Genomic DNA, 24,384 nt, shown 5'->3' with positions numbered 1-24,384 from the left:
TTGGGCCCACCCAGACTCTTCATGGGGACAGAGATTTCTTCACCTAGGAGATTTGCAGTGACACACATCCCCTGAGGTGACCCTGAGCTTAGGCCATAGTCTCTCCTTGGAGGCTGGGGCTGGCTCCAGAAACAAGGCAAATATTTACCCCAGATGGTTATCCAAACCTTATCTGAAGCTCTGCCTCCTGCATTCTTTGAATACATGTTCCCTGACCTCACACTCACTGAGCCGAGCTGTGGCTTGGGGGTCTGGACAGGGATAGCCTGACTCAGGCTCCAGAGCTGGGGGAGCCAAGGTCTGCTGGCTGGGAGGCCAGAGCTGTCTCCAGCCTTTCTCGGGGAGCCCCACAAGGGATGTTCCAGGATGTTCTTGGAGAAGTGCACACAGGCAGGAGCCACCCACAGGCCTACTGCTGACTTCTGGCCGGTGTCTAGCTTTGCCCAGAAAGGGGTATAGATGAGATCTGTGTTGAGAGCACTGGAACATGATTCAGGATGAGTGACAGAAAGCACATAGGGACACACAAAACAGACACAGACAGACAGACACACATACACACAGATAAACACACACACACACACATACATACACACACACACACACACACACACACACACACGGTGTGGCCTAGTCTGCTACCAAAAGAATCCTCCCACCTGTTGGCCCTTCCTCAACAACTCTGTGAGCTCCCTCAGCCTGTGGCACGGTCCTGGGTACCATAATGGGAAGGTACCATTAGGCAGACCTGAAGTTGCACATCCCAAGGTCTTTGGCCAAAGGCAGCAGAATTTTGAGGTTCCCACCTCACCCTGTACCTTCAGCATTTCTGTCACTGTCCCATGGACCCTGTCTGGCCACCTTCACTCCCTGAAAGACCACCTGCATAAGCTGCCTTCACAGAGGTGTCCCTCCCTGCCAGAGACTTTTCTAGAGCTTCCAGAACATCTAGAACACCCGATGTTTCTTTCTCTTTGCATAATTAGAGCTAGGCAGCTATCTATATTTTGGGCTATGAAGGCCACAAGGAAGGACTTGGCTGTCCTCATTCCAGGCAGGGTGGAGTTGTAGCATGCTTGGGGACTACTCAGCATTTCAGATCAGATTTTGCGGTACCTCACCCGGCCTCCAGAAGCAGGTGACAAACAGGTGGGCTGATGGCTCACGGATAGGGGTGCCTAGGAGTAATCATTAGGAGGCCTTTGGTCTAAGAACTGCTCACAGATTCTTAAGCAGCCCAGGGAAGCCTGCTGTAGAGCCCTGCCCTGCTCTGCCCTGCCCCGCATCAAAGCAGGGCCAGGTCCGCTGACCAGGGAGCCAGAGAGGGGGCAGGAGCGGTGGGCAGGTGACAAGTGCAGACCAGGGCAGCACCAGGGAATGTTGCAAGCTGTGCCTGAGACATGTACACGGCAGGACCCACCCACAGGAGAGACATGCTATGGAACTCGGGTTCGTGCCCTGGGGCCATCAGGAACCCAAAGATGTGGTACTAGAGGAGGTCACTGAGCTGTCAACACACTACTAAGCATTGTCAGCCACTCGATTTCTCCCTTGGAAATTTCCTTCTTTTCTTTAACAAATGACTGGGGATGGCACGTACAGGAGAGGCAAACCGGAAGCCAAGGAAGGCAAGAAAGAGCTGAAAGCTGGCATTCGGCAGCTTCTCTGCCTGACGGGGTGCTCCTGCTTCCATTTTGAGCAGATATGGGAAGGCAGGTGGGTGGATGCTTCCAGGGTATTAGAACAGGTAGATAGGTGTGTGTGTGTGCTCGTGTGTGTGTGTGTGTGTGTGTGTGTGTGTGCTCGTGGTGTGTTCATCTGTCTGTCCATCCATCATCCACATGGGCCTGGGATTACACTAGGGCTTGGAGGCACACCACCTTGGCCTTAGGCTGCGTCTGTCAGTACAGGGTACCTCCTGGGACAGAGGGTCAGGGCTGAGGTTGTAGCCTCAGGGTATCCGGGGAAGGGGCAGCTATATGCATGAGACAGAGGCTCAGACTAATTCCATCCCTGCAACCCTGCCTTGCTGTGGTTTGAGTGACCCACCACCATCTTGTAGAGAACCTTCCTGGCCAGAAATTCCCTGCTCACCGTGAATATTGTTCCCAGGCCCAAGGGGGACCATTCTGCCCATTTACCTCTTTCTCAGAATATGTTCTGACCATGGGGCACACATATGGCTTACTGATCTTTGCCCACACTACCCTAGCTTCTGAATGTGGGGCTTGTCCAGAGAAAGGAAAGTCCTACCCAAGAGTAGGACAGACAGAGTAAATGAGAACCCTCAAGTTAGAGCTTGGGCCCAGGGTGAGGATTGATTTCCCTTTCCTGCCTTCTGCACCAGATCCCACCAAGAGCAAGAAGAGGGATGAAAGCCTCACCCGAAAGCCCCCAAGTGACACGGCCGACTCCCCTAAGCAGAAGAGACCCATGGCTCCAGTAGGTGGCTCCCCATACTGGGGGGAAGGGACAGGCCTGCCTCTCTCCAGTCCATCAAAGAATCACTTTTCCTTTGACCTGGCTCAGAACGCATGACAGCATCAAGTGACTAGACGGGGATTTCATCTCTGCCACTTCCTGAGCTATGTGATGCTGGGCAAGGAACCTCTTGGGGATTGCTTTCTCATCCATAAGAGGGTGGACCTTGAGAGCCTTCCTGGGCTGTAGCAGGGCATCATGGAATTCTGCCGCACGCAATGCTAAGAGATGCTTAGCGTGACATTTACTAAAGCTGTAATGGGTCCTGTTCAGTAGAAGGCCCCAGACACTAATCCCAGAACTAGAGGTCCAGGCCCTTCCACGGCTGCCCCAGGAGCATGTGCAGAATGTCTGTGTCAGGCTTGCTTGCTCCTGGAAGAAGGGCCACTTCCCTTTCCACTGTATCACCCACAGGCTCTAGGCAACCTCCACACACACACTGGGCAGGAGTTCCCTTTTGTGCAGGCCACTGCGATATACCTCAAGGATGCCACAGCTAGTTCTCCTTTCTAAGGGGCCGTGGTCTTGTTCAGAAGGGAACCTGGCCCAGGGTGGCCAAAATATGGGTCTTGGAACCAATGCAGGAACGTTTCACTTTCAATGCTATGGACCATAAAATAAATTTTTTATCTCTTGGCTTTGCTTGCCATCACTCTTCCCCACTGCTGACCTGGGGCTGCTCAGGAGCGGCACCTCCCCCTACCTCTGGGACCTTCAACATGCAGCATTTACCACCTGGTAGAAGCTCAGAGATCAGTGCCTTGGTCTGAACCTGCCATCTTACCCAGGAACACAGATGTATGGGGGAGGCCCAAGACCAGAGGCCGAGTCAGAATTGCAGAATTGTTCATTCTCTCTCTCTCTCTCTCTCTCTCTCTCTCTCTCTCTCTCTCTCTCGTGTGTGTATGTGTGTGTGTATTTGTGTGTGTGTGTGTGTATTTGTGTGTGTGTGTATTTGTGTGTGTGTGTGTGTATTTGTGTGTGTGTGTGTGTGTGTGTATTTGTGTGTGTGTGTGTGTGTGTGTGTGTATTTGTGTGTGTGTGTATTTGTGTGTGTGTGTAGCAGGGTAGGGAGCAACTAAAGAGCCAGAGAGTCAGTCTTGACCCACAAATAAACAGCTGGTCGTTCTTCAGTTCCTCATCTGGAGCCATCGATGGATTAAGGCCTGGATGAGTTGACTTCAAATGCACAAGAGGTACAAGAAGTAGGAGAAGCTCCAGCACTGGGCACTGTGTGTTCTCTATGACTTCCATGGCCACCCCCAAGCAGTCACATTCCCTACCAAGCAGGCATCCCTTAAGGACGCTGGCCACATGTGCCTAGAAGTAGCATCTGGAGCCCAGGTTTATAAACTCCAGACAAATGAAAGCCCCGTTTTTTTTAAAAAAGATTTATTTATTATTATATCGAAGTACACTGTAGCTGTCTTCAGATGCACCAGAAGAGGGCGTCAGATGTCATTACGGATGGTTGTGAGCCACCATGTGGTTGCTGGGATTTGAACTCAGGACCTTCGGAAAAGCAGTCGGTGCTCTTAACCACTGAGCCATCTCTCCAGCCCAAAAGCCCTGTTCTTGTTAAGGCCCTAATGTCACCCAGGCCTGGAGAGAATCCTGCCTCTCCTGTGGCCTCAGTCTGTATGGCCCTGAGCCTCAGTTTCCTCTGTGGTGTGACAAGGGGAGGGAAGGTATTACTGGAGTCCAGCCTTCTCTCCAGGGGTGGCCCATGAGTTTGTCAGAGGCAGCTGAAGGACTAAAGAAGAAAGGGTCTTTGCGCTTCACCCCACAGTTTGTCTCTAGGCACGTCACCAACTCAGCTTTCCCCACCCACACCTTGTTTGGTCAGTGCTGGAGTTTGTGTCCAGCCTTTCCCTTTCATCTTTTCCTAACCTGGTCCAGCTGCCTGCCATCCCCTGAAGTTTCCAGCTGGGAAGAGGGACGATGTTTACTCAGTGCCCAGGTGGCTGGACAAACTCTAGGAGGAGACTAACCCTCAGCAGGGAGCTGGGCAGAGAAGGGCAGTCCTGATCTGCTTCCCTGTGCATGGCCAGAGACTAGCTAGGCCTGCCTTCCTGGGCGCCCTAGGCCCAGCCCTGGAAGGTGCCAGCGTAGTTCAGCCTCTGCATCTTCCTGCACCAATTACGGATGTGATATCAGCTCATCCATCCCTGGGCCAGGGCACACCCATTACAGGTTGTCTCCCTGTCCTGGAGGGTCCTGTGATCGTTAGGAGCATGCCAGCCAGGCCTTCTTGTAGGCGTAAGCTGCCCTTCTCTACAGAAGCTGGGATCACCACCCCTCCCCGGCCCCACCACGTTCTTTCAGGGGGAGGCTCTCATCCTAGCAATCTGAAGACAGTGTCGGGGTGAGAAGCGCACCCTCACCTGCCCATTCATCCTTAGGACTGACAGAACACACACCCTGGGGGCTTGGAAGGCACGAGGATATTGCTTGAGGTGGGTAGTCTTTTCATGATGCTCTAGCACCTGATACTAGTCTTGCAGACACCCCAATTTTACGGTTTGAATATGTCCCCACTGTCTATGTGTTCATGGCTTGGAAGTGGGGCCCTCATGATGGCATTAGTGGTGTCACAGAAGAGCTCAGTCTGGCAATGGAGCACCCTCTACCTCATTGGGAAGCCCTCAGCAGATGCTAACACTATGTACTAGGACTCCTCAGCCTCCAGAAATATGGGTCAAAGAAACTCCTATTCCTTCTAAACTATCTGGTCTCAAGTAGTTTGTTATAGCAACAGAGACAGAGCAAAGCAAGGACTTAGCTGGATACAAAGAAGCAGCACTGGCTTCAGTGTTACAGGCCATGTTTGGATTAGAGACAGTGGGCTGACACATGGTGCTTACTGCCCCACTCCAGGCCTAGTCTAAAGATACTGTTTATACATATGCACCCACTGTAAACAAACTTATACCCCCACACTCAAAGCAATTCCATGAGGTGGGGACTGGCGTCCTCACTGCACAAATGAGGCAATATGGGCTCAGATACTGGAGGCCACTTGCTTAGGGTCAGAAAGTGACAGTATTGGACTCAGTACTAGATTTAGGCACTGTGAACTGAGTCCACAGGACTGTCATCCCAGGGCTCTTGGGGAGAGTAGAGAGGACAGCCACCAGAGGCTACCCCAACCATAAGTGGGCAGCCTGCTGCCCAAGGGTCTGCCTTTATTCATCTGAGTCCATTATCACTCAAAACTGTCTAGAGTCTCTCATGAGGTCAGGGCTGAGAGCTCTCAAGTGCCCATGGCCACTCCGTGCCACTGTGAATAGATCTCAGAGATCAAGGGCATCACACCAGGCTGGGGCTCCTGGGGCCTGGAGCAGAGCCTCCAGATTCTCTGACCTGAGTTGTTTTGAGCTTTTGGACACAGCATTGCACCATCCGGAGGAGCAGCCCACATATGTGGGTGAGAAAAAGCAGCCAGCAGGAGAAGCCAGCCCAGCATGCAGTCTGATGACACACAAGCTTAGCAATATTGACTCATAACCATCCATCCTGTGACTCCACCCACTACCAGTACTTCTGGGTTGTACCCAAAACTCAGTGTAACAGCCAGAGTGACTCCCACAAAGAACAGAGGGCCATGGCACTCTCTCTCTGTACTCTCTCTCTCTCTCTCTCTCTCTCTCTCTCTCTCTCTCTCTTTCTGTGTGTGTGTGTGTGTGTGTGTGTGTGTGTGTGTGTGTGTGTAACAACGGGATCCACCTAGGGGTGGGTGGGGCAGGGAGACAACCAGAGGAAGAAGTGAGGGGCATGGTGTCAGCCCTGGACAACCACTCCAGTCCACAAGAGACCAAGGTTGGCCTGGCCCTCTGGTTAACTTTGTCTCTTTGTGACTCAGGGGCCCTGCGTCCAGTGCACACTGCCAATTCCTCTTCCCAAGAACCCATGCCTGCCCAGTCTAAGGACGTCAGGGCACTGTGTCATCGTCCCTCTGCATGTCTGTTCCTGGGAAGGCTCTGGTCCCCTTGGTCGGACTTGTAGGGATCACCCAACAACACCAAGCAATGACAAAGGCTCTGTGAGGCCAGGTTGACAGAGTGGATCCTGAGACCGAGCGGCTTCCGTGTTGGAACTTCCCCTCTCTCTGTTCATTAACAGGTACATTAGTTCAAAGCACACCCCTCTATCTCCTTTAACCCTTCCAAGTCTTAACCCACATTCCTTGGAGTCCTGACCCACTCCCTGGAAGCCTTGGGAAGACACCCATATATACACTGAACTGGGCTGGTGCCAAGCAGCTTTGAAGAGGTTGTCTCAGGTATCTGCCAGGAGGGAGGAGGACCTTCTCATAGCACACACAAACACACACGTCTACATGCTCATGTATACACACACACACACACACACACACACACACACACACACACACACTTTTCAGATCCAATGACCTGACACCCCTGCCTATGAAACGCAAAGCTCAGACATGGTTCACCTGCTGGGCTGGAAGACGGACAGAGGGCCCTCCTCACCCTCAGGGATGTGTGAGGAGCTTGTGAGTGGTCACCCAAGTCCAGATGTTCTCACCAGTCACTAGCTCATCCTCTGCCAAGGGTTTTATTTCACTGACTGCTTATGCTAGGCAAAGTGTCTTCTTGTCCCTGGCTTTTTACAGATGATGCCCAGAATGGACACGTGACTTGCTTGCGGGGACCACCAAACTGGCAGCAGATCCTGAACAAAGAATCTGGAATCTGGGCCTCCGGCATACAGGCCTGCCCTGAGGTGTCTCCTGTGTGCCTGAAGTCAGTGGTTGTCTGAAGGAGCCCAGTCATGCATATGCAGGGTGAGAAGCCCCTACCCGTGGGACAGCGTGGCAGGAGGCAGAGCAGGTCAGGGTCAGGGCACGCCTTCCTTTCTCAAGAGGGTAGGATTCTTGGTGGTGGCTCCCACGGGAATAGGAGACGCTTCAGTCGGGAAGCTTGGGTGGGCCAAGGTAGTGCTTGGGTCGGGCTTCCTGTGGGGGTGACCTGTGTGCCTGTGGCCCTGGGGACAGGACACGCTTCATTGTACTTCATCCCTGGGCTAGACCCATCCTCCCACTCCCCCCAGCTTCCTGTCCCATCAATTCACACTGGGCCCAGGGGAGAGGGAGGGCCTCAGAGGCCGCTTCATAAGGGCTGATCCTTTCTGGAGGCAGGACGGACTGGGAAGCCTGGTGGGCTTGGCCACCATGGCCTCTGACCTCTGAGCCTCTGACCATTTGGTTTACAGGATGAGGCCATGATAAAAGCACCACTTGCTTTCTTCCCCGGGCATACAACCTCGGATGTGGCTGGACAGGGCCTTTGGGAACTGGCTTTGCCTAGTGCTGACAGGTCAGACCAGCTGATAGTGTGCAGGGAAAGGTCCATGGAGCCACTGATGCACACTTGACTCTAGCAGCGTAGGTAACTTCAGCCCAATCTCCATGGCTCACAGGAGTTGGGGCTATATCTACCCAGGCTGGGGGTACAGTAAAAAAGGACGTGGGTGGCCTGCTCTGGGGGCTTAGTGGATATAAACACAGTCTCCTAGTTCCCCCCTGGCTCCTCACTGCTCCCCCAGGCAGTTCTTACACATCAGAGTAAGCAAGGCCTCCTAGCTGGCCTCTAGGCCTACAACCCTCTTCTGTCCATTGAGAGTGGGAGGGACCAGGGTTTCCCTGGAACACAGTTCTTCTGATTGCACATGGTAGCCCAAGTGCCCCCTACCCCCAACCAAGATTAGCCCCAGCCGGCCTCCTGGCCCTGGACATCCTGACAGGCGGGAATGTGCATCTGCTAAGCTTTGGCAGAACTGATAGGAGCCACACACTGGCTGCTAGTTGTAGACAAGGGGCCTGATTAGAGAGTTGGGACTTCTGAGGCAGGAAGCTTGGGAGGGGCTCAGAGATGCTGAAGGCCAATGGTCTGTGGCCTCAGACAAGTAGGGTGGAGGATAGAGGTCAGACTTCAGTCTAGTGGCAGGTGGCCAGCACACTAGAACAACCAGATGACTGTGGGCAGCGGAAACCCAACCTGAAGGCCCAGATGGCTCTAGCTTCATTACTCTGTGCCCGCCCAGCTCAGCACCCATATTCACATGGGACTGGTAAAATGGCAGTCACCAGCCACACCCCTCTGGATTTTCTCTGCACAGAGGCTCCCCATGTATCTTCTTCGTGCTGAATATTGTATCCTCAAATGTTATTGAAGCAAAGTCTGGTGATGCCCTGCATGCTCTGAGGTGGCCCTCGGTACCTCCTCATCTTGGCACCCAGTACTGAGAGTCCTTCTCCCTCCCAGAGCCCAGTTAGCTGTATCTCAATTCCTATACATAGCTGCTTCTTCTAACACGCCTTACCTTCTTGACCCCTTTGGCCTATCTGGGAGGCTGCCATTGATTTGACCATTAATACCTTTAGGGCTGGTTTTCCTGGAACACAGGGCTGGCAAGGACACATGCCAAGAAATATTTGTCAAAAGAAAGAAGAGAGGGATGAGCCAGCCAAGAAGGGGATACAGACAAGAACATAGGTAGCTCACCAAATAGGACTCCCTCACTACTCAGTGGCAACTACAGCTCTTCTCTTTCTGGGCCTGGAAGGACAGCACTGTTCCTAGAAAGACTGGCGAACACGGCAACGGCCAAGCGAGGCCCATTTCAGGGCTGTCTTATCCCGCCTGGAGGGTTCATAGAAGTCCCCAGATGTTCAGAGGTCATCTTGGCCTGCATATCTGTCAGCTGCAGGCAGCTGCTCTGGCTCTGGGAAAGGGGGCCCGAGGAAAGGCCCCTCCTCGGCTAGAAACACCTGCTCAGTCCTTGGTCCTCGAGGAACACAAGTCTCTTACCTGCCTCACTGAGCTCTGACTGGGGGCTTCGACATCCTGAGCTATGGGAGGTCAGACAGGGCAACTCATGACAAGGTCATAGGGTCCTTACCGTGGCAGGGGACTGGTCTCAATCCTCCAACAGGAAGGAAGTATGTCAGATATGGGGTTCCCCAGAGGTTCTAGAGAAAGTCTTTACCTCCACACAGACCAGGACTTGACACACAGTAGGGACATCACACACATTCATTGGCTTTCTGGGTATGTGTTGGGCCACAACAGTTGGAGGCAGCTTTCTTATACCAACCCCCATCTCTGGCTAGGATGCTGCCTTTTAGAGCTCTGCCTTGCCAGAGCTTCCAGCCTCTCTGAGGCAGGGCTGAGGGGAGTTTCTGTGGTCAGATGGATGGTACAGGCGCAGGCTGGAGAGTCTGCTGGAGAGGATCTATACAGGGCTGGTCCCAGCCCGGGAGCTCTAACCCCTGGCTCAGGGCCCTCCACTGTACTACAGCTCCCGTCCTCTGTCCTTCACTGCATGGCAGGCTCCTTGCTTCAGCTGGCCTGAACTGCTTACTTAGATAAACGGGAAAAGCAGCCACGTGATGGTCAAGGTTCCCTTGGTCTCACAGGCATGTAGGTACCCACAACCACACACTGTGGGCCAGGTGGCAACAAGGCCCTGTGGCACAGACTGGGCCAGCTCAAGTTTCTGAAGGACGAGTGACCAGTGGCCTTTGCTCACTTTGCTCTGTGCAAACGTTTGTTTTCTGCTTCCTGGCCCTGCTGGGTGGGAAGCCAGGACTGTGCGGGACACAGAGGACAGGATGGGGAGGGGAATGTGCCCACCCAGGCCTCTGTCTGCTGTTTTCCTTCCTCCCTCTGCCGGCCAAGGGCGGACACATGCCAGGTAGCCCCTCTGGCTTCCAGCAACTCTCAGATAACAAAGAATCCCAGAGCCAGGGCTGAGGATGGACTCAAGGCCCAGAAAGGAGGTCTCAGGGATTTGGCAACCGAGTGTTAGTTTCATAGCTGGACTCCATGGTATGACTTTGGGGGTGTGAGAGCTTGATACCTAGCAGAGACAACTCTAGCTTTGTGCTTTACCTGTCAAAGTTCCATGAGACAAACCTCAACAGTCAGTCTGTCTCTCTGTCTCTCTGTCTCTCTCTGTCTCTCTCTGTCTCTGTCTGTCTTTCTGTCTCTCTGTCTCTGTCTCTCTCTGTCTCTGTCTCTCTCTCTCTCTCTCTCTCGTGTGTGTGTGTGTGTGTGTGTGTGTGTGTGTGTGTGTGTGTGTAGAGTCTGCCCTCTAAATAGTATCCAGAGACATTCTGACTGCCCTTGCTGGTGTGAGTGCCTGCAGCTAGCTTCCGCCTGCCCTGGCTCAGGCCTGGCCTGGCTATCAGGCCCCATCAGCTTAGAAGCTGCCTATAAAAGCAACTCTGAAGATCCAGAGAAGAGTGAGAGGCGTGGCTGAGGGCTCCTAGATAAAAGCCATCTCCATCTGGCCCCGGGAAGCTCTTCATCTACCCTCACAGTGCCTGAGTACAAGGACTCCTGTCATTCTGCTTCACAGACAGGGGTGGGGTGGGGTGTGGTCACAGAAACAACACTAATGAGGGTGTCAATCAACGTCAGAGCCATGGTTTTCACCCATGTCCCACCCCACAACCCTGGGAGCTATGGCTCACCCTAGTGTTGGTTCAGGTCCCTTACCTACTAAGTTCCTGAGCACATTTTCAAAGCCAGACCCTGGCTTCTGGATCGACGCCTAGGAACTTCATTTCTCCTCAGCGTTAGGGACTCTAGGAAGCAGTTCCTACACAGGCCTTGTAATGACATAAGGGTACAAAGAGAAGGAGTGGGGGACACAGAGAGTATTGTAGGAGAAACACTCACTGGATTAGAAAGAAGTTGGACAATTCAGGAGGCAACAGAGCAAAGCTGGGTGGGTAGAGCACCCGGGATGGATGCAGAGAGCAAGAAGTAAGAGCTGGTGGAAGGAAGAAGGAGGGAAGACGATGACTCAAAAATGAGAGAGAGAAAAGGAAACGGTGACTGAGGAGGGGAAAAGGGAGAAGATGGACAGGAGGAGAGCAGGTGGGGTGGCGCAGGGCGAGGCAGGGGCTGGGGTGGGGGCAGGAAGATGGAGACACGGTAGAAAGCAAGCCTGCCCACCGAACGTTAAATACCTAACAGGAGATGACAAATCAAATGGGAATTACTGCGGTAAAAACATAATTAGAAACTTGATTGAAGTTAAACAGAATTTACATAACACTGCAAATTAACTTTACACAACTATTCAGTGGGAAGGCGAAGAAAAGGCATTCCATTAGTAATCTATATTTAAACAATGGGCACTGGAAAGCTCTGGGGTTCAGAGAAAGGCGTCTTCAAAGAGGGCAGGATTGCTGGAGAGTTTGATGCAGCCAGCAGGTGCGGGGACAGAGTCCACAGTGGACTGTGCCTTCCCTTGGGGGAGCAGGGTACCAGATGGCATTCTGAGGCTAGACTTGATGGATTGCTGTGTGGTTCTGGGCAAGTGTCTTGCTTTCTCTGGCCCTCCCTCCACTTCCTCAACTCCACAGTGAGAATGCCGAAAGGTGGTTTATGCCTGGATATTCTAGAAGAATTTGGAAGATGGAAGGGCTTGTTTTATTCTAGACTTTGGGTTCAGATGGCTTAGGGCTAAAGCCCTTCAACACCCCCCCCCCAATAAATTAGCTTCAGCATCCTACACACTTTGTCCTCTCCAGCCCTGGCTTACCAATCTGTTTAATGGCGATAAGTCCAGCCCTGCCAGAGATCACCGAGGCAGGAGAGGATTAAGACAGAGACAGGTGGAGGGAGGCTTAAAGAAAGTGAGTCTGAAGGCTTGGGATTACGTGGGCATCCGCAGGGCACGTTAATTAGATTACCCACAGTATCCTGCCACAGAGGCGACAGAGAGCCCCATAGCATCAAAGCAGCCTTGGCTGGCTTCCCTAATCCTAATGCGATTCACAGGGCACCTCCTCTTCCTTTGTCCCAAGAGAGATGGGGTCAGCAAGTCCTCACCTGCGTTCTATACACTTCTCACACTGAGAAATGTCAGAAGCCAACCGCTTGCCACCCCTGCCAGTGCCTGCTCTAACTGAGGGCTGGCCTTGCTCCTGTGTCTCCTGTGTCTCATGTCCAAAGCTCTGTCCTGCTGAGCCTGTACCTAGGCTAAGGCTACAGGCAGGGCAGGGCTTCTCTCTAAGGAGTTCCATATTGTTCTGCCACACCCCACCAGCCACCCAGCCTCAACCCTACTTCCAAAAGCACCGGGGAGGGGGTGGCATGGGCACCCACTGTTGTTCCTCTGCCCATCTGCCGTAGGGCACATGAAGGGCCTGCAGGGTCATTAGAGAGGTAGGAGATGATGACTCAGGGATTCTGGGTCCAGCACACTGCCAACATGGGGCAGTCGCAGCTTCCAAAGTCCTGCCAGGGTAGCAAGAGAGGAACACCTCTCCCTCCCCCATCCTCGGCAGCAACAAGTACTCTTTTTGTAGCTCACTAGCCTTGCTCTGGCCCAGAGGAGACATACTGAGAAAGAGCCCAGGTAAGAAAAGAAAACAATCACGGGATAGAACACAGTTCCCTGCCAAGGCAGAGTGCCGTGACTACTGGGCTGGCTTTCTAACCCTTCGGCAGCCCGGAAGAGTGGCTCTCTTTTAAAGCAGAGATCAGCTCTTGCTCAGGGATAAGATAGGGGTCTTTCCCTTGCATTGCCTCCTTGAGCCCCGTGACTTGGACATGTGCTACGGGGAGGGGCATAACATTGAGCTCAAGAGCCCTAGATGGGCAGGAGCTCAGAATGGTCCAACAGGACTTTTCAAGGAGTGAGAAGTAGGCAAGCCTGAAGGCCTGGTGGGGCCTCGGCAGATGTACAGAGGTCCAGGACATAGGCTCACTGGCAGCCCAGTGGGAGCCCTAAGGTCCTCTCCACCTGTAGAGCGGAAGGAAGTCTCCAGGCTCTTCTCCCTCTCTAACAGCCGGCTCTGAATACCGCTCCCCTGTTAAGGCCTCCGAGCCTTTGTGTTTGCTCCCTCTGTTCCCTCTGTATCCAGGTGCCCTTCCCTGCTCTCCCATTCACATCCCTCTGACCACTTAGAACTGGCTCTGCTCTCCTCTGTCTCCCTAGCTGCCCCCTCCTGACATGACATCCATTCCTGTCCCTTCCCCATCTGTCCTCCTCCCCAGGGCCAGATGGCTGTGACTCAGACTCCTGGCCTCCACACTCTCCACAAGCTCTCTCAGGGTGACCTCATTGGCTGCATCGCTTGCAACACCAGTTATAAACAATTCCCAAATGTGTCTCCCCAGCAGGGCCTGTCACGGCGCCCCTTTCCAGACTCAGGTCTAGCTGCTTCCTGGCTCCGCCCTCTGAGGCTCAAAGGTGCAGTGCCTCCACCCATCCAGAGTAAAGTGCCTGCTTGGGTACCAACTCTGAACTCCCCAGTAGTCCAGGGGCTGGGAAAATGTCAACCTCCCTTCTCTGGCTCTGTCCCAAATCCACCAGTCTGCCCTGACCATCCTTGATCCACAGGGTCCTCCATCCGAGTCCACAGCAAGCCCGATGCAACGTTTCAGCAACATTTAAATTGGGAAGCAGCTCATCTCTTCCTAGGACCTGGCAACAAGGTTCCTAGGACCTGGACCACCACCTCTCTTTATCCCCTATCTCCAATTGAGACCCTCCTCCCTCCCCCACCGCCCTAGTTCCAAACTCACAAGAGGCCACCCTTAATGAGCCATCAGAGCCCCCTGCCCCACATGGCATGACACGTCTCTTTCCTGCCTGCATCTTTTTTTTTTTTTTTTTTTTTTAAAACAGGGTTTCTCTGTATAGCCCTGGCTGCCCTGGACTCACTTTGTAGACCAGGCTGGCCTCAAACTCAGAAATCCGCCTGCCTTTGCCTCCAAGTGCTGGGATCAAAGGCTTATGCCACCATGTCCGGCTTCCTGCCTGCTTCTTAAATCCCAGCCTCAAGCAGGTGAGCAACAAGCTGAGTTCAATCCACATGCTTGTTGAGACCTATAAATGTCCTCAGTTGTAAACAAACAAATAAACAAACAAACAACTAAATGAATAAAATACTACCATTACCTGACACACAGTATTCTCAGGGTCACTCGCTATCCTTGTCTCCTCAAAAGCATAAAATCACCGTCACGGGACAACCAGTTAGTTGTATTCCCATTATTTATCCCCCATGTCAAAAGCACCTGCCACAGAACCAACCCCCAGTCAGACATTGCACCACACCCAGCCCTCCTCACCTGCTGGTCCAGTGAGACACTGCACAGCCCTGAGGATCAACCTCAAGGGAGTAGAGCTGACTCTGGCGATCCAGAGTCTGCATGCTGGGCCCTCCTGGGACATGCTGGAGCTGCTCTTCCAGAAGCCACCTGTGTGGGTGGCCATGTGCATGTGAGGGCACCTCCATGTGCCCACGGGAAGCTGGAGGCCAGAGTCATTGGATCCCCCTAGTATTACAGGCAGTGTGAGTGCTGGAAAGCAAAGTTAGGTCCTCGGGAAGAGTAGTATATGCTCTTAACCATGGAGCCTTACTTATTTAATTTTTGTATGCGTTTGTGTGCACATAAGGTCAGTGTTGAGTGTCTTCTGTATTCACTCTCCATATTCTTTGTGTGTGTATGTGTGTGTGTATGTGTTTGTTTTTGAGACATGGTGTCTTACTATGTCTTACCAGCTCTGACTTGCCTGGAACTCACTCTGAAGACCAGGCTAGCCTTGAATTCACGGAGATCTGCCCGCTTCTGCCTCCCTAGTGGTGGGATTAAAGGTGTCTGCCACTACACCTGGTTTTCCACATTGGTCTTTTGAGACAGGGTCTTTCACTGAACCTGGAGCTCACCAGTTCTGCTTGACTGGCCAGCTGCTGAGCCTCAGGGCTACCTGTCTACCTGTCTCCACCTCCCCATCCTCCAGACTCAGTGTGTAGCAGAGGAGAGCCACAGATAGTTAGGTATTTCTAATGCATTTCTCTTATTCTTTAATAAATACACAGCATAAATAAATAAAACAAAATTTATGTTCTTTCGGGTTCTGATTTTAGAATCTAGTCACAAATGTCTTAAGTTTCTTGGGCCAAATTTCTACAAACTCACTACAGTGAAGTTTTGGCAGAAGAGTGTTTGCAGAGAAAACAAAGCAGAGAGGTTAGTGCCTGCCCTGAGCATATGACAAAGCCTAGGTCTCGGGTGCTGGGAGCGTTCAGCAGCAGCCTCTCTCCAGCCCATGCCTAGCCCTACACAATCTCTGGGCTTGGTAAAGAACCTCTAGAGAATGAGGCGACTGGATGAAGATGGCAATGCTGAAGTCTGGGATCCAAGATGGTGTCCTTTCCCAGGATTCCCTGAAGCCCTCCTCTTTCTTCCATCAGCCTCCTCTGGTGATCGTTGGCAGGGGCTAGAAGCATCAATCTCTCTTTGGATCATACCAGGAGCTCCAAGCATACCCCTGATGCTACAACCTCATTCCTGAGCCTTGATTCTGTGGACTCTAGCACAGGCCCCAGCCTTCTTTTGACCTTGGTCTCCCTATATATTTGTCTTTGGGATAGGCCTCGATGGTGTTGGTTCTAGGGCCTCACAGTTCTAGGGCCATCTGGGGCTTTGCAGCTGGAGACCCTGGCTGGGCCCCACTGCCTGCCTTCCTGCTGAGAACAGGATGTGGGTGTCAGGAGGTGAGGAGAGCATGGGGCCGGGTTGGGAGTGGCCTTGGGTTGGGACTTCCTGAAGCCAGATCGGTTTACCACAGTCAGTTGGGCTCAGGACCGCACAGCTGTGAGTTATAAATGGCCCTCTCAGAGCAGGGTCTAGAGGCCCTGATGCCAGTGGAGGCAGCAAGTGTCCATAGTGCCTACCCAGGGGTCTTCCCCAGCTAACGGCCTAGCCTCTGGAAGCCAGTTCTATCTGTCCTGCCCTCTCGAGCTATGAGTTCTCTTTATACCTCACTCTGAGATTACTGATAAGGGGGCTGACACCATCTTCTCCTTAGCCTTCAAGTGAGAATCCTGTGGTCTTGGTGACTAGGGAGATCCTTTTGAGCAAGGCCAATGACCTGACACAGGACACAGGGTCCCTGACACCAAACTGGGCACACAGCCAGCTACTCCAACGACAACCCAACAACTCAGCAACCTGCTTCCCATAGCCTAACTGCCTTCCAGTGCCCGCACCAGAGCATACACAGGGGAGGAGGGAGAGAGAGTACCGAGGTCTCAGCCTGCTTGCAGTGGCCCTCAGCTTAGCAAAGCAGCAGCAACTCGGCCTAGCGCCAGGCCTTGGTGTGATTCGCATCCCCGGCAGGAGGTGTTCTGAGGGCCCCTTCCCCCTGTGGGCTGCCTGGAATCAATCCTTCAGGCCATGCTCAGCCTGGGGCACACCACATGGTCAAGAATAAGAGGGACAGTGCCTCCTACTGGGACCAGTGAAGGGGGACACAGAAACAGGCACAGTGGCAAACTGTAGTTCAGGTCTATGACAGCTGAAGTTTATGGCATTTTGGAGGCCCTCTTGAAAAAATATGTAAAATTGTAAATGCCTATTTAGAGTTAGAAAAATCAGAACAAACTCCTGGATCCTCAGGGATCCAAATCCCATTTCTGGTGAGGCTTCTTTAAATGACTGACCAGAAATACTTATAGCGAGAAGCTCCCAATTACAACTTGTGACACCTCTCTACCTGTAACACTCCACAGCTCCCAGGAACTCCAAGTCTCCAGCCAGCTTCTCCCTAACTTTGCCAATCATCATCATGGTAACGAAACTGTTAATACCGACTAACTTAGGGCCATTAGCTGTACCATTCTAAGTACTTTATGTCAACTGACTCATTTAGTCTCATGACATCCTGGGAAGTACACGCTGTACCCATTTTAAAAGATGAGGAAACATAGAGGGACACGAAGAAAACAGCTCAAGGTCACCGCCAGGATAGGAACCCAGACAGGCTGGCACTGTGCCCTGACCAGTCCTCTCGGCCACCGCACCGAGAAGCTGGAGAGACTCCAAAAGCAGCAGCAGCAGCAGCAGCAGCAGCAGCAGCAGCAGCAACCAAGGGCAGATGCTAAGTATACCCATTCATGTATGCATTCATCCATGAACGACATCACTGATTCATCCCACCTGGCACCAACGCCTCAGCGAGTGAACAGGCCCCCTGCTCTGCCTCACCATACTGGGTCTTCTGCATAGGCAGAAATGGATGCTGCCTCCGCTTGCCAGGGCAGATAGATAGATAGGGTTTGGAGCGGGAGAGACCTTAGACATGGACAGGGCTGGTAGTGGGGTGGTGGAAGGGGCTGCTCAACGTCACCCAGCATGCTGCCAGGTTCTATCCCACATCAGAGAGAAGAAGTGGCTGGAGAGGAGTGGCCACAGGGGCCAGCCTGTAAGAACAGTGAGCTCCTGAGAGGTCTGCAGCTAGTCCTTTGGAGGGCAGGGAGAATTGCTGGAAGCCTGGGGTCATGAAGTCAAATGATGGTGGAACAGGCTAGCTGGTGGCTGATGGAGGAGGAACAGGAGGAAGAAGAGGAGGAAGAAGGGGAGGAGGAAGAGGAGGAGGAGGGAGGGGAGGAGGAAGGGGAGGAGGAAGAGGAAGAGGAGGAGGAGGTAGTGACAGGTGTCTTTGGCCATTCCAGCCATGCCTTTGTTCTTCCCTCGCCTCCCATTTTCCCCTAAGGCCTCCAGGACCACCCAAGGGTTGATGAACTGAGGGTGTCTGGTAGCACTGGGGGGGGGTCCCCTCCCACAGATAGCATATCAGGAAGTGGGTGGCCCAGGGATCTATCCATGTCCCACAGTATACCATGATTGCTCTGAGCACTTCCCAAGGAGCACTCTGCAGGAGGCTCTCAGATGTCTCTCAGGCCCACCATCTCCTACGGAACAGAGGAGGAGACCAAGGTCTCAGAAGCAGCAGGCAAGATGAAAACCCTGGCTAGAAGCCACCAGAGCCTTGGAGCTGTTCAGCCTTAGTGTCTTGAGACAGGCTTGGAAGACAGATAGACAGTAGGGAGCCAGCCAGGGGCTCATTGACCTCCTATCTACAGCCTATGACACCAGAAAGGCCAAGACATAGGCCTGTGCCCTGTGTCAAGTGACCTTGGGCAGGAAGCTACTCCACAGGTCCTCCCACTCTCACTCTGCATATGGCCAAGAGAGTAAGGGAGACTCTGGAATGACCTGGGAGTGCTGTCTGCACCTAGGATAAAGTAAGGTATCTACAGATCAGGGAATGGCAGTCAGGACTCAGGTCTCCGGATTCCCAATGCCAGGGACTGGCTCTGACTTGGAAGTCATCGTCACCCGGGCTCTTTCAGTGTGTCCCCCTCCTTTGTCACCAGATACGGCAAGCCCATCTGCATTCCACCTAAATTATTTATGTATCATTATTTAAATCATTTTAAACCAATCACCTTCTTTTTTATATAGCCTCATCTAAAGTACTATCGTCTGCCAAATCATGGGTCTTATATACTAATTATACATATTTTCTAATCCACATGAAAATAAATACATAATATTAAAAAATGTGAAATCAGCCCCACACCTGCTTCCCGGCACATCAGTGTGCAGGGCCTGGGAGAGTGCAGGCTTGTTGTTCAGGAGCCTCTGTTCAGGTGGGGCGGATGTGTCCATGAGCACTAGGGCTGCTGTGGAGCCAGAGCACAGGTGGGAAGTGAGAGGAGACAGAGATTTCTAGAAGAGCACAGGGGCTTAGCTGGGCTGCCCCTTTCTTCCATAGGACGGACGGTTTGAGCCCCAAGTTCTTAGTCCATTTCCCAAGACGTGCACAGCACACTAGCTGAATCCTAGAAGGTAAGTCCACACAGCAGAAATAGACATCACCTCTCGCTGGGAGATGGGGGGTGTCTCAATCTCCCCATAAGTATAGAGGCCGGGCACTCCCCCAGCTCCATCAGTCAGACTGCAGCTTAAGCACTCATGGTTGCTTATACTAAATGTTCCTGGTGAACCCCTGCACCCCAGACAGGCCCCCTGACCACTTTCCCCCAACACCCCCAGGAACCTTTAGTGCATCTGAGTTCTAAGGCTGGGCGGGGGCGGGGGAGGGGGAGACAAGGTCATCATGTGTGACAGCCACAAGATTAGACAATCAGCTAATCACCAGCAAATCTGAATCCCATCTTTACATAGAACAAATATAGTATTTACGTAAAAGTTGTTAAGAGTTCCTCTTTTTAATTAGCAGAAATAAATGCAAGATGAATGGTAACTAGGCAGCTGGCGGATTTAGTAGCACAGTCACGCCTGCAGTAGTACTCCAGTCCTTACACACAGCGCTCCTGGGGTGCGGCAGACCCTACGTGTACACAGTATTTATAAAAACCAAAGTACACAGGGCCAGAGAACATTGCCTGGCCTTGCTGGATGGCAAAGGTCCTGGCAGTGTGCAGGGCCCAAGAGGGGAGAAGCCAAGATGCCCAGCAGGGAGGAGGGGCTGTGAAGATACCACCAAGGCCCCACGGGTCTATTTCAGGCCTGGCATGTGTCTAGAGCAGCCCGGAATGGACCTCCCCAGCAGGAAGTAGACTAGCGGACAAGGGAAAGGTAGCAGCTGTCTTGACCCTCCTGACTCTTTCTCTGCTCTGGCTGCTTATTTCTTTGGCTGGCCCTGGATATTTACTGGGTATTTCTCAAGCTGCTACCTGAGGTCCATACAGAGAAAGGGAATTTTTTCTTTCTTTCTTCCCGAAGCTCCCGAGGAACTAGATCCAGGGGTAATGCTCTCAACACATTGGCACTGAGAAGTTCCTGGCCAGAGGAGCACCCAGTGTTGGCGGGAGCCAGGGAAAGAAGTCCAGAGGAAGAGATAGAGATGGGAATTGGGTTTCCAAGGATGCATAGAAGGGAGTGTAACAAACACAGGTGAAGAGCGGCAGTTGCTATGCTCATGAGTGCCCAGGCTCATGGAGGTGGGAGAAGGAAACAGGGTCTTGGATGCCAGAATAAGGCCTCCTAGAGAGGGCCACTCAGAGAGATGCTCAGCCTCCCCCTTGGCTGGTCTTTCCCCAGTTCCCCTCCCCCAACCCCAGCACCACAGAGAGGGCCAGGTGGACCCCCGCCATTAGAGGCAGCTGGTCTGGCTCAGCAGAGCACGCACTAGCAGAGGGAGGCTAACCTGATTACAGGAGCTGTCAGTCTGCAGGAAGGGAGGTGGCTGGGATGGGCGCTGGGAATGTACGGATCGGCACAGATGGGGCCAGCCTGGGGTCCTCAGTGACGGGTGGTCTCTGGAAGCCTGGGAAGCCAGTGGACAGCCCCTACCCCCACTCCAAAGCTACAGCACCCTGAAGAGCAGCTACCCCCGCCTGGACACAAGCTCTGGTCTCTAAAAAAAAAAAAATGAGCTGGGGGGCAGGCAAATTGGTCTCCAGGCAGGCCCTTTGAGGTTCATCACACTCCCTACCACTCCCTCTTGTCTTCCACTAGACCAGTGTCTAGGCTCCTGAGTGTGCTGCCCTGGGAACAGTGGTTCCTCCCCACAGGAACTCAGAGAAGCAGGTAAGGGAGGAATCTGAGAGCCAAAGCCCTGGGTGGTAGCTTAAGGGTGCCTTTGAACACTGTGGGTTCAGAAGGATTCCCCAAAGGGAAACCCTTTCACCTCTTCAGCAGGGCAGCTCTTGACCCTCCCTCAACCCCCCCCCCCTTCCAAAAAGCATCTCAAGCGGCTTTTATGGGCAACCCCACCAGGTCTAAGGACTGGATGCCAACTCCTAAGAAGCTGCTTTGGATTTGTAGAAGATCAAGATCCCACCCTCAGGCGTCTCTACTCTGTAAGTCCTGCCTGGGGCCAAAATCAATACAAGTCCTGTGTCACTGGGGCAGGAGCAGGGCCTGCTAAGCTATTCCTTCCATCTAGGGAGGGGCTTGGGGGGGTCTCCTCTGCCCCTTGATCTCAACCCCAACTGCAGGCAGCAGCTGAAGGCGGGGCGGGGCAGTGTCTCTGGGAAGCCTGGAGCTCTTGCAGAGCTGCCTAAGTGCTTCTCTAAGGAAGCACTGGGTGTCATTCATCAGCTGGGTTTCAGGACTGAGAGAAATCAATGGTATCTGCACTGCAAACTCATCATTAGGACGGGAAAACTCTGCAACGGAATTGATTTGTTTAAATATAATAACACAATTTAACAGAGGGCTGTGGGGGGTGGGGTAGGACCTCAGCTAACAAAACACAGCCCTATAGCTCAGAGGGAGGCTTTGGACCACTGGGGAGCCTGTGGCAAATCATCTTCCATGGTGCCTGCTGAGGCCCTTGAAGCCAGGGTGAGCTCCAGGCTCCAGGTGGCCCAGATATGACCTCAGCAGCAGTAGAGCCAGAATCCGGCCTGGCTACAGCTGTGTTGCACTTGGAGATGATTTTGCTTGAACATGGGTTCACCCAACACACTGTCATTAGCCCCACCCCACCCCTCCGGGGTCCAGACACTTGTGGAGAGAAAATGAATACACTCTGAGGTCGGATCAGAGGGTGCTCAGTGGAGATGAGGTGACAAAGAGACAACATAGACCAGCAAGCACTAAGTGGGGTTCTTGGGGGTGTCAGGAGCCCTGGGAAGAACTACTAGGATAGAAAGGTAGGGGTGGGCATTTGAGTTACATCAAAGACAAAGTAAGACTTTTAAAGGAAGATAATGGACAGCTCAAGAATGAAGCACTTCCCTGTCCCGACAAAAAAATGGATAAGCACTACACCCATCATCCATACAGTGTCCCAAGACCCCGAACATTCTTATCACATGTCACTTCATTTAATTCCCGCGCCCATGATGAAGGTGCTATTGTTACCCATATGTCATAAATTATCTGGGCTGCCCAAAGTCACATAGCTGCAGAGCTGGGAGCACATGCCTGCTCTCTCCCCACTGCGGAGCTCCACCCCCTCTCTGCGACTGAACATCCCTGTGAACAGACAGGCAGCTCCTGTCTCCGGAAGCTGGGCCTGAGCCACACTGGATAGCTGGGGGCAGCAGTTCTAGGTAGTGTCTGAGAAGGGTGTGAGGATATAGTTAAAGCTTTGTTGTTCTGGTCCAGCATGCACTGCATCCACAGTGAAGCTAGGCACGGACTAGGCACAAAGCCAGGCTTGCACAGAGGTGCCACACTACCCATACCACCAAAGGCCAGAGGCTCAGGTGGGCTAAGAGAGGCCCAAACAGCTCTCTGACCTCACCCAGCCAGGAAGATGGCCTTGATCACTGCCGTCTTATAATTTGGACTTTTCTCTGGTTGTGATGGGAAGCCGGGGAGACAGAGAAGGATGGGAGACCGTGACATAGAGGCAGAGACACAGTAAGGCCTGGCTGCTGGCAGGAGCAAGATGGGGAGAGGGACACAGATCCAGACATGATTAAAGGGTAAGGGGATGAGGCAGAGGTGGGTGGAGATGATATCACCTGCTTCTTCCATAAGAGACCTGGCCTCAATATGCACTGCAGTCTATATTGGTTAACAAATGACCCAGGACCCCAGGGAGTACTGGCTCCTCACCCCAGAAGTCCTGGCCTGGGCACTGGTAACGCAGGCCAGCAGCTGTTTCAGGCTCCACTCTGCCCCTCTGCTGGTACTTCTCCTCTGTCAATGGTGTACTCCATTGCTGTACCAGGAAGGCCCTGCTGGGGGCTGGGGGGCTGGGGGCGGGGACCCTTCTGCCTTTCCTATTAAATCTCAGGGCTAGAGAGACAGATGACTCGATATGATGGGACATCAAGAAGGAAGGCAAAGGGAGAATCCACAGGAACTCAGAGGCCAGCCAGTCTAGTGTCCATGTCCACAAAAGCAAACAGCAAGAAAGCCTATCTCAAACAAAGTAGAAGGAAGGTGACCTTTGCATGTGACCTTGAGCACATGCCACCCTTTGTCCCAAAAGAGAGTCGAATCCCCAGGATGTGGAACTTGTGTGCTAACCCTGGGGCAGGATGAGGTATGCTCAGCTGTTTGGCCACTCAAGAATCTGAGCTGACTCTTGATTCTGACTTCCAGTGTCACCCCTTTCCAACTGTGGGTGGCCTCTCTGTGCCTCCGTCTCCTCATCTGGAATGCAGTGTACAATAAGGACCTTGTGTAGGGAGGTTTGGGGACTGAATTCGGCATCCCATGTGCTGTGCTCAGCAGCTGACACCAGTCACTCAACATGGCAGGTGGCCACTGTCATTATCACCAACTGAGCAACTAGCCTCATTGCAGGAGGTGCAGCCGATGCGTCCTGCATGCTAACTGGATGGGCGCGCGCATGCGCACTCTTCTGTGTACGCAGGCGCTGATGACCAAGCTCTCGGACTACTTAGTGTAAGTTACGCCATTATCCGATTGTTTCGGCTGAGGAAACTGAGGCATGCTGGGGTAGCCCATGCACAAGGCGTGAGTCCAAACCTGGAAAACCACTTCTGTTTCCACTGGGCTGAGTCCAAAGCCAGCCAGCCACTGGATGAAGGCCAGTGTCTACACACTTCTGGTCATGCTGACCCAGGACACGAACCAGACAAACACTGGCTAGGCAGGCATGGCAGGCCATCCGGGAGCGCACAGGGAATGGGCAAGAGGCCCTGACCGGAAAGACATGAAGTTGCCAATCCTTAGCCTGTTCTGGAACGTTCCTTTCTTGTTCCAGCATCTCATTCTCAATTATTAGGTTCCCAGTAGAGTGTATGAGAACAGCCCAAGAGGTGCTCAGTCCCTGACCCAGCCTTTCTGTACATTGCCTCAGTATATCCTTCCCGTACCCTATGGTCACGCGGTGCTGTCCACCTTCAGAGGTGGGGATTCACGTAGGCTCCCAACATCCTTGCCAAAGCCTGTCTCCTCTTCCTTTCTGGAAGGGTAAGGATGGACAAATAAACACCTCACTGCATCTGGGTCCAGTGTAGAGCAAGATGAAAATTGAGTTCCCCATCAACAGGGAAGAGAGCATGCCCCTGCTGAAGTCCAGGGATGGGGTGACCACTCTAGGCAGGGAATGTCCACGGGGAAGGAAGGAGATGGAGCTGGGGTACCAGCAGGGCCACTGCGGACAGCT

At 52.9% G+C, this 24,384-nt stretch overlaps 1 protein-coding gene across 4 annotated transcripts in view; it reads right to left on the bottom strand.

The window, feature by feature from the left end:
- Zmiz1 (zinc finger, MIZ-type containing 1) overlaps window positions 1-24,384 on the bottom strand; it is a 208,869-nt gene that overhangs the window by 133,281 nt on the left and 51,204 nt on the right. The window lies entirely within an intron of this gene.

Source organism: Mus musculus, chromosome 14, assembly GCF_000001635.26.
Source record: "Mus musculus strain C57BL/6J chromosome 14, GRCm38.p6 C57BL/6J".
NCBI lineage: Eukaryota > Metazoa > Chordata > Mammalia > Rodentia > Muridae > Mus > Mus musculus.
Note: the sequence above shows the minus strand (reverse complement) of the source record. Positions and strands in the feature narration are given on the sequence as shown.